The following is a 16,709-nucleotide window of genomic DNA, read 5'->3' on the forward strand; positions in this document are numbered from 1 at the left end:
CCCTAACTCCTCCCAAATCAAGAAGACCCCAAGTGGAGCTTAAGAGATGCTGGGGCTTCTGGAGCTGCGAGCGAGCAAGGCCATCGGGGCTGAGCTCTGCCTGGGAGAGGGGAGCCCCCCCTTCGCTGGCTCCCACAGGGGGCAGACACTATCTGCCTGGTCCCAGGGAAGCTCGCCAGTACGCCTTGTTCCCGCTCGGCACTATTAATTTGGCTAAGTGGTCAGAGCTGGCAACTCATCTGCTCAGAGTCCTGCACTGAATAACAAGCCCCGACATCAAGGCACGAGGTAGGGCCAGGATGGAGCAGCCAGCAAGCTCTCTGGGCTGCCTCTCTCCGTCTGGGGCTGCCCGCCGTGCCTGGGGGTCTGGCACGACCCTTTTTCTTGCCCCTCCAAAACACATCGCTGTCTCCCAGTTTCCTCCCCATTTACAAGCCGTGATCCAGACACCTGCGTGCCTGCTCCAGCCCAGAAGCACAGCGCAGACCAGAGTTTAACTCCCTGAGGCTGCAGCTCACATCTTCCCCTGATCCTCTTGCAACACTCACGTGAACAGTGTGCATGCAAGCAGTGACACACGGCAGCTCCCTCTGGCAAGCAAGGGCCAAGTCTGCCACGATCAACAGAGAGGCACTGGTTTCTGCAACGCAAAGGTCCAGACCCTAATTGCCACCAGGACTTTTTTCGTTTTGGTAGAAACATTATCCAGCCACGCTTTCATATGCTCAGGTTGGCAATTGTTTAGTTTAATGGTATGGTATGGCTAGTTAGAGCAAGACAGCCAAGTATCTGCAATTAATCCTTGCCTGAAACAGGATGAAAATGAGCAATACAGTTTGCTTGTGTCTTAGGGTGCTGATATGGAAATCCCAGGAAAAAGATTAAAGGAGCAAAAGGACATAGTATCTCCAGAGGAAGTTTTCCCACAAAAGAAATCACTGGGTTCACTTATAGAAAGCTGTTTCTCGAGGCTGTAGTGATTATTACCTTGCTGAGATATTTTCCAGCTGCAGTTTGCAGAGGTCTGGATGGATGAGAATTACACCTTGGTTCTGGGCAGCCTCTGGCAAGAGTTTATACAGCATCAAGAAATGGAAAAAAAAAGTACTAGAAAGTTTCTCGCAGTGAGAACATTTGTCACCGAGATGTTTCACGGAATAAACCCTGGGCATGGGACCAAGAGAAGTAATTGGACTGGCCCCGCTCCACGTTTAAGATACTTGTGTTGGGCTTTTCAGCTGTGGTCTTTCTTCCAGAGAATAGAGATGATGGGAGCTGGCGGCATTTGTTTCTCAGGCTCACATACCCTTTGGGCCTTTACCCCGGAGCCATGCTGCTCCTCCCTTTGGAATGCTGCTGGCATGAAAACCTGCTGGTTGCTGCTGCCCTGAAAGCCCTGCAACACGGGGGTGGAGCGCTGCCAGCATGGGCAGCAGCAGGCAGGAGCGGGCAGGAACGGGCAGGCGTGGGCAGCAGCAGGCAGGAGCGGGCAGGAGTGGGCAGCAGCGGGCAGCAGCAGGCAGGAGCGGGCAGCAGTGGGCAGCAGCAGGCAGGAGTGGGTAGGAGCAGGCAGGAGCGGGCAGCAGCGTGCCTGCGTGGGAGCTTGCGGGTGCTGCAGCACGTAGCGAAATGAGCCCTGGAGTCACACGAGGACAGTGCACGTGTCTCCGGAGAGGCACCTCGCCGTGCCCGTGGCTCGGGACAGCCAACAGAGTTGTTTTCAGCATGACTTTTGCTGGCAGCTCCCCTGGGCTGTCCATCTGCCACCTCGGTCCCCAGGGTGCCCCCAGGCTGCCCAGCGCCGGCAAGCCCCAGCCCGCTCTGCACAGCCTCCCGTCCTTCCCCAGGCTCCCGCGGCCGGGAAAGGGGGGCGGACGATGGTGTGGAACACTGCGGGAACCCCGGCAGGCTGGGCAAGACTGCGGCCACAGCTACCTCCGCGCACCAGGAGATGAGACCACAGCTGGACCCAACGGGCCCAGGGCCACCGAGCGGCTCTGGTGCACCAGCTCCGCGCAGGGAGCAGCTGTGGGGCTCACCTGGGGCAGCCCCGGATTTACGCCCCTGCGGGCAGCCCCTCCCGGGCTGGCTTTGGGGATCCAGCCGCTGCCGCGGGTGGGAGCTGGGCTGGGGGGCAGCGGCAGGAGCCACCCAGGGAATTCGGGGTCCCACAGGCCCACGTGTGCGGGGGGCTGAGCGCGGCTGGCCCGGGCAGCAGGCACACACCGTGCCACGGCGTGCAGCCCGGCTGGCACGTGGGAAGCTGCTTCTCGCTGTGCTGGTCCCCCAGCCCAGCAACTCCTCGGGCTCCTCTGGCATCACACCACCTTTCTCAGCAGGCATCTGTTGATCTGAATATTATTTTTTTTTAACTAACCCTCCATACACTAATAAACACCTGGCAGGTTTTGAAGTAAAATAAATAGCAACTGGAGCCAGCGGTTACCCAAGCAGTAATGCAGACGCAACAACAGCCCTGCGATTACACGTCCTGCTGCAGTCCCTGCTGAGGCTGCCCATGCTTCTTAGGGGTGTTGTAAGGATCAGCATATTAAAGACTGCATCTAGCTGATGCTGTACTGCCACATAGGTAAGTACTCAAGCACAGATGAATTGCTAGCTTCAGGAGGCAGTTAAGGGGACTCTGAGCCCCGCTTCCACCCCAGGCAGCACAGACCACACACCTCAGCCCCTGTGGCTGTAAACTGCACAAACCCTCTGCCTCCCGAACTGTGGCAGTGAGTTTGAGACGGATAGATTTACACAATATTTGTTTGCCAACAGGCGATCCGCCATCAATATTTAAAGCTGAATGAGTCTCAAGAGTGGGATGAAGAGCCCTTCATAAGGCAGCATCCATCATTTTAGATTTTAATTTTGTGCTTGCTTACTTGCTGCACAGCATTATATGCACATCGGGTAAATGAATAACGGATAAATAATTCACCAAATTGCTCAACCTCTTGGTTCTCCCAATCATCATGGAGCCTGGGCACCTGGCACAGGGATCCTGGCAATATCAAGTGCAGGGAGATGGGTTTCGGGGGTAGTACTGCATCGATGCACTACTCAACACTTCTGAAATCCCTCTGCTATCAGCTGTAGCGGTGCAGCTGCCTAGCTGGCTCTGTAAAGGCACGTCGATGCCTCTTGTCCTCCCCAACACAGCTCCCAAGCTCTCAGGAGTCTCAGCAGCCCCCGAGCCACATCTCTGCTCACTCTGCCCATGCAGTGAGCACCAGACACCCGTCTCTGCCGTTCCCAGCGTGCTGCAGGGGTGCCAGCAGCACCATGGGTGAGTGGCCAGGACTTTTTGCTGCACCATATTCATGCTCCAAGGTCAGGCAGAGAAATCCTGGCCCTCCTGAAGCCTGCGCTGAAGCTCTGCTGGCCAGGCAAGCAGGAACACCAGCGCTGCCACCACTGCTGGATGGGGAATATGGGCTTTTGGCACAAGGACCCGGACACTGTACTTCACAGCCCTTGTCAGCACCTTTTAAAGTGGCACTTCCCAAGTCGAGGGTAAAAGGGAGGATATGCTGCCAATGTCTGCTCTAGGAAAGGCGACGAAACCAAGGATGCAATGACGCCAGGAAGCCCTCCCCATGCCCTCTTGCAAGGCTGTGAGCTGGGTGCACCCCACTCCACAGCCACAGCACATTTATTCCTCCTGTCCCTTCTATGTACGGGGCTGCTGCCCAAGGTTGGGCAGGTCCTTTCTGCTCTAACAGCTCTCTGCTCATCCTTCACTTTCCAGAAACAAGGCTGGGGTCTGCAGGCCATGTATGCCCAGTTCAAATGCTGCAGGTTCATTTGCTGGAGCACCCAGAAGCCTTACGTGCAAGAAATGCTATGAAATGTGTAACTGGAGGGTAAGAGCATGATTGGTATGGGAGAGGCTGTGGTGCAGGGACCTACTGTGTGCAACTTTTCTGTCAAGCTTCTCTGGGGACCAGACATTCAACCTCACCAGCCTTCCCCCAGTTGCACTGACACTTCATCTGCCATGAAACCACCAGAACTCTGATGCCATGGCTCAAAAGGCTCCAAGTGCCCAGGGGTGCTGCTGCCCTGCAGCAGGGAGGCTGCCACATCACTGTGCCTTTGCAGTGCTGGCATGGCCCGTGCAGCAGCCCAGCTCTGCCTCTCAGCCATCAGCACAGCATGCACCTCCTTTCTGAGATCCTAGCTTTGTCCTTGGCCAGACTTTCCCAGCGCACCAACAGAGACTCAGCTCTGCTGGGCGAATCCCTCAGGAGAGCGAACCGGCCAGAAGTGCTGCAAAGCTCCCCTGGTCCAGCTTCTCCCTCTGGCCACCAGACACCCAACTGAGCTGCTTGGGTCAACCCTGGTCCCCCAGCTCTGCACTGAGACCTCTTAATTTATGGTGGCAAACAGAAAATCAACTCCATGTTTGGTGCAAATGGCTCAGCAGTTTCTGCTGTTAGATGCTGTATGTGCAGGAGCTGATTTTTTTTCCAGTAGCACCCAGCAGGCTCTGAACCTCGGTAAAGCAGCTTGCTTTGTGATGAAAGCTTCACAGCTACACCAGGGCTTCTGCAGCCTCTGGTCACAGAGGGGTGTGCAGCAGTGTCACTTGCTCCAGAGCAGTCCCAGCCCCTCTCTGCCTGCAGGAACACTGATCTGATGTGACAGTCACAGAATCACAAAATCACAGACTGGTTGGGTTTGGAAGGGACCTCTGGAGATCATCCAGTCCAACCCCCTGCTAAAGCAGGCTCTCCTAGAGAGCAGGCTGCACAGTCATGTCCAGGCGCATTTGAATGTCTCCAAAGGAGACGCCGCAGCCTCTCTGGGAGCCTGTCCCAGTGCTCTGTCACCCTCACAGTAAAGAAGTTCTTCCTGTTATTCAGATGGACCTTCCTGTGTTGCCATTTGTGCCCGTTGCCCCTTGTCCTGTCACTGGGCATCACTGAAAAGAGCCTGGCCCCATCCTCCTGACACCTGCCCTTAAGGTAAACATTGCTAAGACCCTCTCTCAGTCATCTCTTCTCCAGGCTCTGGCTTCAGACCTGGTTTGGAAGGGAGTTGCCTCCTCATAGCTTTGTGCATTTCTGGGTCTCCAGATGAGATGTTAGAGCACATCAGCTCCACCTGGTCAGAGTGAGCCAGTAGAATGCATGGCACGTCTTAAACCAGATTCCTAAAACATGGATCCTGAAACATGGAAAAGGGTTTCGGTTTTCCTGCATGATGGTTGCATAAACAGTCATTTCCCAGTGTTGAACCACTTCAGCACACCCACAGTAAGGCTTGGCTGGTGGTGGCAAAGGTATTTTCAGACTGCAGGGCACCGACACACAAATCCCGCGCACAGCACAGGTCACAAGTACCCTGTAACATGAGGCAGCACAAGGGATGCACAGAAATGCTTTTGGCTTCCCCAGGAGTTTTCTGCTCCTCTCCTCATGTCTTTCTCTCAGTTGCACCCATCACAGGCATGCATGGAGACTCTGCCTCGGTAAAAGTGTTGCTCGGCTTCAGCAGGAAACCCATGCAGGAAACCCCTGGGAAGCCACGGGCATCCAGGCAGTGGCAAGGGCTGGGAGCAAGCCTTCCCAAACTGCCCCACCAGGAAAAGCCACAACCCTGCTCCAGTCCCTGCCACACTACTGCAGCTTCAGCACTAGTGTCAAAATCTACTGACATTTTGGGGGGACAGTTTTTATTATTCTGGGTTTTTTAGTTTGTGTGTGGGGGCGTTTGTTTTTCTTTTTTTTCTTTTAATAAACAACAACAAAAGTCATTCCTTTGGCCAGTGCACGGAGCTGTGTTTTGCCATGAGAAACGGTTCAGCACATGGTAGCTGAGTTCATGAGCAAGCAGGGTGGTGGTGTCTTTAATACACTGCATGGTACCTCTTTTAATGGGAGAATTTGTGGAGGTACAAATGAGCGGAGAGCAGCAGACAGTAAGAGACGCCTCGCCAGCCCCTGTGGACAGGGCTGCCAGCAGTGACTGGTCCCTGGCCAGCACTGTGCCCAGGGAGGACATGTGCAGGTGCCACGGGAGATGGGGCAGTTCACTGCTATTCCCTCCTTGCTCTACGACACAAGGAAGGGAAACAAGAGCCCAGCATCAAAGCAAACGGCAACTAGATCCCTCTGCCTTCTCGGTTCATTTTGTGCTGACCTTTAATATTTGCAGAAGGGGAAATGGGCTGGTCAGTTTGCATTAGAAACTCACTGAAGTGTCTGGTGCTTTCTCCTGCTTATCAAATCCAAGCCACTTGGATGAGCCCAGTGAGCAATTAGTGCTACAACCTACAGCCAGAAATTTTAGAAGTCCCTTTGCATATAGCTAGGAAGGAAAATGTTGATTAATTTGTTCTGATACACTCCACAAAAAAATGCTCAAGTAGCATCAAGGAGCTCAGGCGGATTATAAATTGCCTTGCTCAAGATTGTAAATATTGCATCCATGCCTCCCTGTGTGTTTTAGACATCTTCATGGGTTGTGCCTGTGTGGAAGAGATTTGTTTTAATATTTTACCAAGGAATGCATATTTCATCTGAGCAGTGCTTGAAAGGAAGGGATTTTTTTATTTCGAAAAGCTTCTTCAGCTGTGAGGAGAGCAAGTGTGTACGATACACAGACATGCAACTGCAATAACCAGGATGCTGCAGCTGCCCTGAGATGTGATTAAAAATGCACAAGGCAGGAGCAAAAAAAAGACAAAAAAAAAATACAAAAAGGAGAGCAAGAAAAATGGAGCAGGCGATGCCTCAGCAATGAGGGAAACACAGCACAATGCATGGTGCTGAGCCCTGAGCCTCTCACCGCCGCGACTGAGAGTGCACCAGGGGCCAGCTGAGTCCGGGCACAGAAGGACCTTTAAAGAGCGGCTGCTGTTAATTCAAGGCGATCACCTCTTGCCATCAGTATCTGGGCATTTACTGATCAGGGCTTCGGGCACAGCATTAGCATCAAGGGATCTTATCTCTGTATTTGCATCAGGGGATGGTCAGAAAGACAGGTCATCCCTCCAATGCAGGCTGACAAAGCTTTAAGACACTGGGACCAGCTGATAGCCTCTCATGCAAGGTTAGAACGTTAGCAGCTGATACCACGCTTTCTCTTTTCCTCTAAGGAAGAAGCTTCAAACTTCAAACAACTTTTTGACCACGAGGGTAACAGATTCAAGCTCCCTGGCCCTGTGGAGTGATCTTCACAGATCCCTTACTGGTCACTGGTGGTCTCTTGCAAGGCAGAAGTGTGTGGTGCTCAGCGTGTGGTGCTCAGCGTGTGGTGCTCAGCGTGCAGTGCTGCAGTGCATGTTTGTTTGCAGGGCTCTGCGCCGTGTCACCGAGGCTCTCCCAAGGGTCTGGTCTCCTCAAGCCTGGGGACTGTGGGGAAAGCTACATTTTTCTTTAAACATAATGAAGTTCCACCCTACACACCGGCAGAGGAAAAACTGAGACATAACTGGGTACAACCCAGCAGCTCCCACAAGAGCCTTCCGCTGCCGCCAGATGAGCTGCCTCAGCCAGGGGCACTCTGAGCCAGGGTGGTTCTTGCAGCAGTGGCGCTGCCTGAATGGGTACTCCAGACCGAGCTGGCTCTCTGGGAAAGCTTCTGTCTCCTTCCCGTGGTGGGCTGCCGCTGTACATGCTCAGCAGCGTGCACGGCCGGCTCCCGGTAAGATATTTGCTGGGGGAAGCAATGAGATTGGAGTCTGATGTATCTGAAGACCAAAAAGTGACCACCCACGCCTTGCCAAAGCCAAGGATCTACCCAAAGAGAGGGATCCTCTTCTTGAACAGACAGCAGGAATGCCCTGGGCCCTGCGTTCCCAGAGACGTCACACTCATGCTAGGGGGTGAAAAGACCCCGCAAGACCCTCCCACAGCAAAGCTGCAGAGCTCAGCTGCAGGACTGGGAGTAAACAGAGCCCATTCTGTGCAACAAGCAGCATTTTAGGGAGAAAGTTAGGAAGACAGACTGAAAGAGCTGCCTTTTAAAGAGCTGCTAACATTTAAAGGATGCCTTGAAGAACTGTCTATTTTTGTGATGTGAACCGAGTTCTGCTGATCTAAAACCAGATCGGCTGCACTTGACAAACACAGCGGCTCTGAGTTCATCCTGGTTTAGCTCTCGCCTTTTATCCTTGGGAAACGTGGCCTGCTCCGAAGATGGGAGGAAGCACACAGAAGAGAACAATGCTATGGAAAATGCTGGAGGTTCAGTCCTTGAAGCCAAAGGAACAAGCATGCGCTTTGCAGGGGGAAAAATCCATGTGCAGCAAACTGCAGCTACCCTGAGGCACTGAGAGCAAATGGCTAATTCGGCAGCCAGCCCACCACAGCATCACAGAACGGCCGGGGCTGGAAGGCGCCTCTGGAGATCATCTAGTCCGACCCCGCTGCTGAAGCAGGTTCTCCTAGAGCAGACTGCAGACACCCAAGGCAGCCAAACAGTGGAAAGACCTAACAGAAATCATACTGTAACTCACTCACAATGCTATCAGGGATGGATTTGGCTTGGATGCTCAAACAGTTTTCTAGTGTTCGATCTGCCACTAACAGCACAATCCAGGACACGCTGAAGACCTATGCCAAAAATGGCCCCTTTTGCTCCTCCGAGACCTCTCCAGCTTCCAGCCCCTGACCCCTCCTGGCCTTGCCTGCGGTATCTGTGCAGGTTGCAGAGATGCTGCAAAGCCCTCTGCAAACCAGGCTTTGCAGAAGATGCCTGCCACGTATCACAGCGGTTGTTTGGCCAGGGCAGTGGCTGTGACCAGGGTCTTTGCAGACGACCAGATCCAAGGGCTGGGATAACACAGAGAGAGGAGGCAGGGGTCCCCTGCCAGGCTGCCAGCCCTGCGGGTTCACACCGACCCCTGGCCTCTGTCAAGGCCTCCAGCCTGGCTGTGCTGGGCACCAGCAAGGTGTCGGAGCAGCACCAACACCAGGCAAAGCCTGTACGCAGCTGGAAAGCGCCCAGCACATGGCTCCTTGGTGCTTACTCAGGCCTTTCACTAAAAACACTCCACGTTTTTATTGCACAGTGCTGTGAGGTGGAGCAACGCTGTTACACTGAGAGGAGAAAAGAGACGCTGCCCACACCGGTCTTCTGCAAGGGTCAGGACAGAGCTCAGCACCCTCAGAGTTCCCTCATGCACCCTTCGATACATCCCTCTGGTGAGCTGCTCATGGCCGAGCTGGTGGCCTTTTAATTCTCTGATTTCAACTGCAAAGCACCAAAGCAAGGCAGAGTGTCGCTCCACGCTGGAGCATTTCCAGGCTTGGATCAGTACACACGGAAACCCACTGCTCTGAATGCTTAACTGCACCTGAAAGCGACTGCCTGTGTTAAGTGGGGCCAGAATACCTGCAGCTGCCTCCTCAGGAGCAGCGGGAGAAGGAAGGGTCACTGCTGCACAGCAGCTGTCCTGCACTGTGTCTTCCAGGCACCGACAGCTCACCTAGTCGGCATAATCAGAAATTGCTTGCATCCATTGCTTCTGCCATGGTATTTGAATGCCTTGCAATCTTTACCAGCTCTCTGCAATACAGGGAGCTGCTGCTACCTGCTGGGAGCTGCTGCGGAGCCAGCAGGGATGGTGTGCATGAGTCCCTGGCATGGGAGATGACTGCCCTCAGCCCCTCCGTGCCAGGCTGCCCAAAGCCTGCTCCCCTGTCTGCGATGGCTGGCTCCAGAGCATGACCATCCCCCTCCCCGGGGTGAGCACCAAGGGTGAGGAGCTTGGCTCTGCTCCTCTTTTCTCCTGATGTGCTCCCAACCTAGTGTTTTAAAAGCTCCCGCTTTAATCTCCTCTCCTTGGCTGCCAGCAAAAAAGCCTGCAGGGCATAGGAGGGGCAGTGGGCAAGTGCTCCCAGGCACTTTGGAGCCTCTGGGTGACACCTGCGAGCCCCCCAGCTACTGACCACCAGCAGAAGCCCCCCAGCCCGGCGGGTGGATGGCAGGGGGCGAGCTGGCTGCTTCCCCCACCGGACACTCTCCTTTTCTGTGAGAACCGGTGCACGGCGCCTGGCACGGATGCTCGGGTGGCCGCATGCCCTGCCTGACCTCCAGCAGCCAGCTCGAGGGGAACACTGAACTGCTCCCCCAACACGTCACCTGGCCTGGACGCACAGAGAGGGTCTCCAGCAAAGGCCAGGCACTGTGGGCAGGGCGCTGCACTGACCAAATATTTAGTTGTTGCATCTGCCCCTGGTTTCTTCCCCACCAAGTGGCATAAACAATCAAATCAACATTAGTAAAGGCCTTTGGTGGAGGCTTTTAGGTTCTTGCTTTTAATGATTCATTCAGCTTCCCTCGGCTCTTGCAACCCAAGCCCTCTCCATCTCTTCCACCCTGAACAAACTCTGCTGGGAGCCACCCCACGACCTCTCGGTGCTGTCTGGAGAAATTAAAGGGGTTTGGGCTACGTAGCAGCTGCGAGGACTAAAGGACTCGTAAGGGGAGGATGATTTCTCTACAGAGGCACTGAGAAAACTGCCGTGTTCACTTAAGCCCGTTATTCTTAATTAGCAGCTCCGCGGACCAGAATAACCAAGACACTCCTGCTGCCACCATGTTCAGCCACACCGCGTTTCCTGATGGCAGACCGGCATCGTCCTCGCCAGCCCCTGGCCCCCTCCTGCCAGCGCCACGGAACGGGGATGTGCTGCTGTGCCGTGGCCCCACGGCCAGGCTGATGCAGTAGACACCATGGAGGGGATGGGGGAGCAGTGGAGGGAGGCCTTTTCCCATTCTGCCCCCTCCATTTTCTTTTCTCCACTGAATCCAGGGGGTGCATCAGGGAGAAAGCCCCTGTGGCTGGGGGCAGGTGCCGGAGCGCACCCCATGCCACGCTGCTCCCCGCCTGACCGCAGCGGAGGTGGGAGGCAGCTCCCTTTACCTCTGCGCCGTGTTGGCCTGAGCAGCTCCTGCCCCAGCTCATCTGGAGCGGAGAAACCCTCCAGCGCACCTCGCATCCGTCAGGCAGCTCTGCCTGCTCCTTGATGCTGATTTATGGTCTTCTTGTCCAGCTGCCAGAGGAACCCTTTATACCAGATAGCTTTTATCTCAAAATAAGCCCTGGAAAAATACCACAGGCTTTATTTGTCATTCGGTCTGGGAAAGTTTTGAGCTAATAAATAAAGCAAAGTTATTTTAAAGGGCAGCAGCTTTCCTGAAAACTTCAACTCAGGGCTCTGACAGCAACAACAATACCTCCATTGCCTAAATACCCATAACTTAGTTCCTGCAAGACTTGGTTTCTCGACTGCAAAGGTTTGCAGATCAAATTGCTTCACACTCATGTAATAAGCAGTTATCTCACTGGTGGGAAATTATGCTCCCTCGCCCCCCCCCCCCCCCCCCCCCCCATATTTGGGTGAAGCATATACACACACAAACACAAAGGCACGTCAAGGTCTTGGCCAGGTTTTCTCCTTCATTTCAGTGCAATTGAGACCAGAGGTCTCAGATTTTAGATCACAGGAGATTTACAAGCATTAAGGTTGGTATCCATAGCCCCGCTGCCTCGCTGCCACTACAAGAAGCCAGCGCTGGTCCTGCTCCCCAACGCAGTCAGGCCAGGGCTCCCGAGTGCAGCTGAAGAGCTCCCACACAGTTTTGCGGAGCTGTTTACAGTGCCTGGGCAACAAGGTGGGAGCACAGCCCCCCAGGGGGATGCGGACATACAGGAGGCACAGCATCAGGCAGGAGGACCCTTCACCACGAGCTGGATTTTGCACCTGCACTTTCACATGACAGTGATCATGTGAAATCATGGCTATCATGTGAGATCAGGGCTATCTCCTCCTTTGTCGGGACTCACTTGTGCCTAAGCCTCATTGAAGCAGCAGCCTTGTGGGACACCCCTCCAGGAACAACCATATTTCTCCTTATTCTCCTGGTCTTTGGGGAGCAGATGTGGCCTTTCATCACTCTCCCAGCCAGAAAAGTTGGCAGGATGATGAAAAAATGAATGGACCTCAGTAAAATCACCCAGTGCTATTGGCCAAGACTGAGTCCCCCTGCTCAGGACAGTAACACAACCAAAGTACTCAACGAAGCCATTAGAACAATGTGTATTCATGCATGCATCTGTATTTTGATGGCAACTCATGAAAAGCTGGGCTTTAAAGCCGTTGGAACTCTTGAATTGGTTCAGCTCCCAAATCAGCAAGAAAACCAGAAAGAACCAGACCACACGCTAGCATAAACCAGTGCCATCTCCACCATCCTCTGAAAAACACGGCCTTAGGGCTTTGCCCTGACAGATGGGGTTTATATACACTTTGGATCTAATCCAGGAGTCCTAAGTCACCTCTCAAAGGCAGAACCCCTGTGGCCCTGCAAAGCAGCACGGCATTTGTACCCACGAGAGGAATGCAGAACAGGAGCCACAGGAGGGTCTTTTGCTTTCTTTTTAGACTGGATGAGACCGTCATCTGCAGGAGTGGTGGAAAGCTACCTGCACCCGATGGAGGATGCAAATACGGCTCTGGCAGGCAGGGCTGCAGGGTGCCTGGAGCAGGAGCACATTATATGCAGAGCCGTCCCCGGGCTCCATTTGTCTGCAGCCTGCACCAGCCCTCTCCTGTGTTATTTCAATACGCAGCTTGACCAGGACGGCTCACTTCAGCTTGCTGTTGGCATTTCTGCTCGCAAAGCAAATGGTTCCTGGGGTGCCTACTGTTTTTTTTGTTGGGACTGGTTTCCCAGTTTGAAGGGAAACGTGACTTTATTGAAATGTGAGAATTCTGAATTCCACCCCCAACACACACACCGCAATGCTGCTGTGGGATAAAAAAAGTTCATAATCTGTTATTATGTTCTCTCCCCTATCAAGAGAGCAGCTCCTCATGCTGACTAGGACACCAGATCTCGCCAGAGCCAAACACCCACCCACCCCCACCCCTCTTGGCTTGTCATCGTGTAACTTGTCACAAAGGGACCCACCGAACATGGAGCTAGCTTAATATTTTTTTAAATGCTTCGCAAAATGAAGGAACCTGGCGGCTCTCACAGTGGGTCTAAAGCTGAAAGGCTGAAACACAAGGCATGCAATGCAGCAGCCCTTACCACGTTCACCCAAGGGGCTACCGCTCCTCTCATGGCAGGGGCCGGTGGCCAGACATCCTGCTTTACGTAAAACTTGCTTCTGTTGTTCATCGCCTCCTTAAGGATTCCCAAAGACGCTGCCTGCCCTCCTCCGGCGAGGGAGGCTGCCTGAGTCTGCAGTGGTGGCATCACTTCGTGGCCCACCTGGAGCAGAGTCTGGCCCAGCTCCTCCATGGAGCCTTGGCTGGCTTCGGCAGGCGGCGGCATTCTCAGCGCCCTGGCTGCGTGCTCCTGGGTGGGCTGCCGGCTGGGAATCCGGCTGGCCGCGTGCTTGCTTAATGGGTATCAGGGCACCAAGCAGGGCAGCTGTCCCGTGGGACCGGTGGCCGACAGCCACGCGGGGTGGTGCAGCTCCGCACCCTGGATCTGCTCAGCCTCCTTAGGGTGCCAGCGGAGCAGCAACAGGCCTTCCACATTTTGGCTTCCTTTCCTGCCCCCAGCTCACATGCGGCACAAAAATCTCCAACTTCTTGTTTCAGTGTACAGAGTGGCTTTATGCAGTAACCAGATTAAATCTGGAGAGCAAGGGAGCCACCAGCCCGAGGCGCCTGGCGTCAGAGCAGGCAATGTGAGGATAAGCACTAAGAGCCCTCTGTGCAGCCCTGCCTCGCGCTCAGGTGGCCAGCCCGGTCCATGTCCCGTGGAAGGGTGGCACTGGAAGCCAGGGATTAACAGCCGAGAGATCTGAGAGAGCTTGCAGCTTTGAAAGTAGCTCAGAAGTGGAAAACGAGGAGAAAGAATAAACGATCAATTTTTGAAAGAAGCAGCTCACCAGCGGGGTGCCGTACAGTCACGCGGGGGGCTATGCGGGGCATCAGTAGCTCTTTAACTGTCTGAGAAAGAAGCCCATATACGCACATACGCACTCACATCCCTCCATGTACGCGTGCATGGCTATACACATACAAACATGTATGTATACGTGAATATGCACACCTGACTCAAGCTCCGTGAGCACTGTAGGAATTTTCAATGGTACCCAAGAAGGGTGAGGGAGTAGGAAGACGAAGTCTGAAGAAATTAATGCAAAGCAACGCACACATCGATGGGAAAAAACCCAAACTACTCCTGCATGCCCTACATTCTAAATCAGCTGTAGCTGCTGGTAAAAAGGACTTCACAGCAGTCAGCCTGGTGAAGAACTGCACTCTGACATCAAGAAAACAAAAGAAACCTTTGGACGCAGAAACAGTAGATTGAAATAAAATAGTATCAAACCAGCAGAATGACATTCAGTAAATCTGCAGTGAGGGCACATACATGGTTCCTGTCACTCCACTTCAGAAAGGGAGAACAGCAAGTAACAGGGCGACAACTGATAATGGGGTGCAGAGATTTCCATGGTAAGCCAGGCTGCACACAATGGATTTGTTTAGTTTAAAGATAAGGCGATATATAAAAGGTGTCCCTGACACTTCTCATTTATCTTTCCTTGACACAAGAAAAGGCAATCTCTTGGTGAAATTAAAAAGCAACGGATTTAAAAGAAATGAAAGGATTTTTATGTTCTGACATACAGCACGCCAAATTGTGGCACTAACTGACAAAGTATTTTTGAGGTCAGGAGATTAGTATGATTAAATACGGAATCAGATGTTTAGGTGGAAAACGCAGTTGCTTTAAATTAAGGTTTAGAAAAAAGCACGCAAGCACTTGTGTTTTTATGAGGATGTATCAACAATACGCTTTTCTCATTCAGCCCAGGTCAAACAGCTAAGAATAAAGAACTGGTCCAAAGGTGCTGGAGGAAGGTCCGTAGCCCCAAAGCTGTGACCCTGGAAACGGCGCAGCTCTCCTGGCACCGTGCTGGGTGTCCTGAGCCAGGGGCACAAAAGGGAAACGCTGGCTTATGGCAGGTGGTCAGGGACATGGCAACAGAGCACCAACGAGACCATCGCCGTGATACCTTCCAACTCCTGCGCCCACCCTTCAGGATGGTTGTTGGAGGGCCTGATAAAGGCTGAAGACCAGCTGAGGGCTGGAAAGCTTACCTGGCAGAGTGGACCCAGCACAGGGAGGCACCCTTCTCTCGTCTGGGGGGCTGCTCTGACCCAAATGGCCAACAGCGTAATTTGTGCCAAGAGCAGCCCCAGGAATCCAGATGGTTATTGAAACATATGTAAAGGCATGTAAACAAGCAAGCTGAACAATAAAAAATTGCTGTGTCTGCAGACAGAATAAAAGGGTTGAATTTACTGGGCAAGGGGAGTAATTTAACTGCCTTTTCTCTGGACCATGTAAGATACCGCTTAACCCCCTGAGGAGGGTTTCCCCAGGTTCCCAGGGGACAGGATTTTATCCACCAGCTGTTTTTTATCCTACGGCAGCCTTACCTCCCCATCCTCCCTCGCTAGCTTGACTCTTCTCCACCTTGTGCTTCATGGCTGTGCGCTTTGGTCAGAAGACATGGATTTGGAAAAGAAATTACTGTGAGATGCAGAGGGCAAGCAGGCAGCCCAGGGTGCGCTTCCAGAGGTCACGTCCTCCTGGCCTTTCCTATGGGAAACTGCTCTCTAAACCTGCTCACACCCTTCTCCAATGGTTTCAGAGCCTAGAGCCCACCACCCAGTTACATGCCTGTGATGCCTTTCTCCAGCTGGGTTACTCTGGAAGGACGGCCCTGCTGCAGGGAGCAAAGGGCTTTTTCCCCTCTCCTTGCTGGGACCCTGATGGTGTTGCTCCAAGTTAGAAAGTGGCTCTCCCTGGGGAGACATGAGCAAAGTGGCTGCTCCGTGTCAGCAGTGGGGATACAGAAAGGGACGAGACCTCTCCATGTTGGGCTCAGCTTTGTGGTGGGAATGGAACTGCAGTCCCTGGCTGCTGTAAGGCAGGATCTGCATACCAAGCCGGAGCAAACCTCTTGCCATGGTGAGGGGGTGTTTGCAGAGAAAATAGCTTCATTCCTTAGCTTCACATACCCTTGGATGCATCAGTATTTTCCTCTCGTGCTATGGAAGCATTGACAGCCCTCATAGGGAGTGGCTCCAAGATGACAGGCAGGCAGAAGCAGCATCGCAGAAACAACGTGACTCTGCCAAGGTCCTGCCATGGCTCGGCATCTGGGCCAGGCACAGGACCCAGTCGGTCGGTGCTCAGTGAGTTCTGCCCACCAGGCCATGCTGCTTCCTTGCTGCAAAGTCCCAGGAGAGCTCTACAGCAAGAACAGCAGTGACTGCAGCTGGCTCAGGACTTCCCAGCCACAGAAACAAAACTGAATTTAGCCTGATATGGAACTAGTGCAGCCGGGACCTGGGCAAGGCAATGCCTGCAGCAGCAGGAGGGGTGCGCAGAGGCCCACTGGTCACTGGAGTTGGTCACCAGCTCCCTTTCAATGGTCCCACCAAGGAGAAAGAGACCCTAATGCTACTGCCACCCCCTGCCCTGCCCTTGGTAACTCTGGTGGGCCAGCATCTGTGGTCCTCTCCTGTTTGCTATGGGGTGATGTAGCAAGATGGATGACAAGTCAAAGCCAGCCTTTGCCTGGGACTGCTCGAGCATATGCGCCCGCAAGAAATCGCCAGTGCAGATCTTGCTCTGGCCTCTGTATACTCAGGGAGGAGCGTAGTGACAAGATCTATGTGCGGGTTTCAGCTGCTGCTTTGTTTTCGAAG

General features: G+C 53.6%; 1 protein-coding gene across 3 annotated transcripts in view; it reads right to left on the minus strand.

The window, feature by feature from the left end:
• Positions 1-16,709, minus strand: part of SLC8A1 (solute carrier family 8 member A1) — a 116,391-nt gene that overhangs the window by 49,769 nt on the left and 49,913 nt on the right. The gene's annotated exons all lie outside the window — the stretch shown is intronic.

This window comes from Falco peregrinus, chromosome 7 (assembly GCF_023634155.1).
Source record: "Falco peregrinus isolate bFalPer1 chromosome 7, bFalPer1.pri, whole genome shotgun sequence".
NCBI lineage: Eukaryota > Metazoa > Chordata > Aves > Falconiformes > Falconidae > Falco > Falco peregrinus.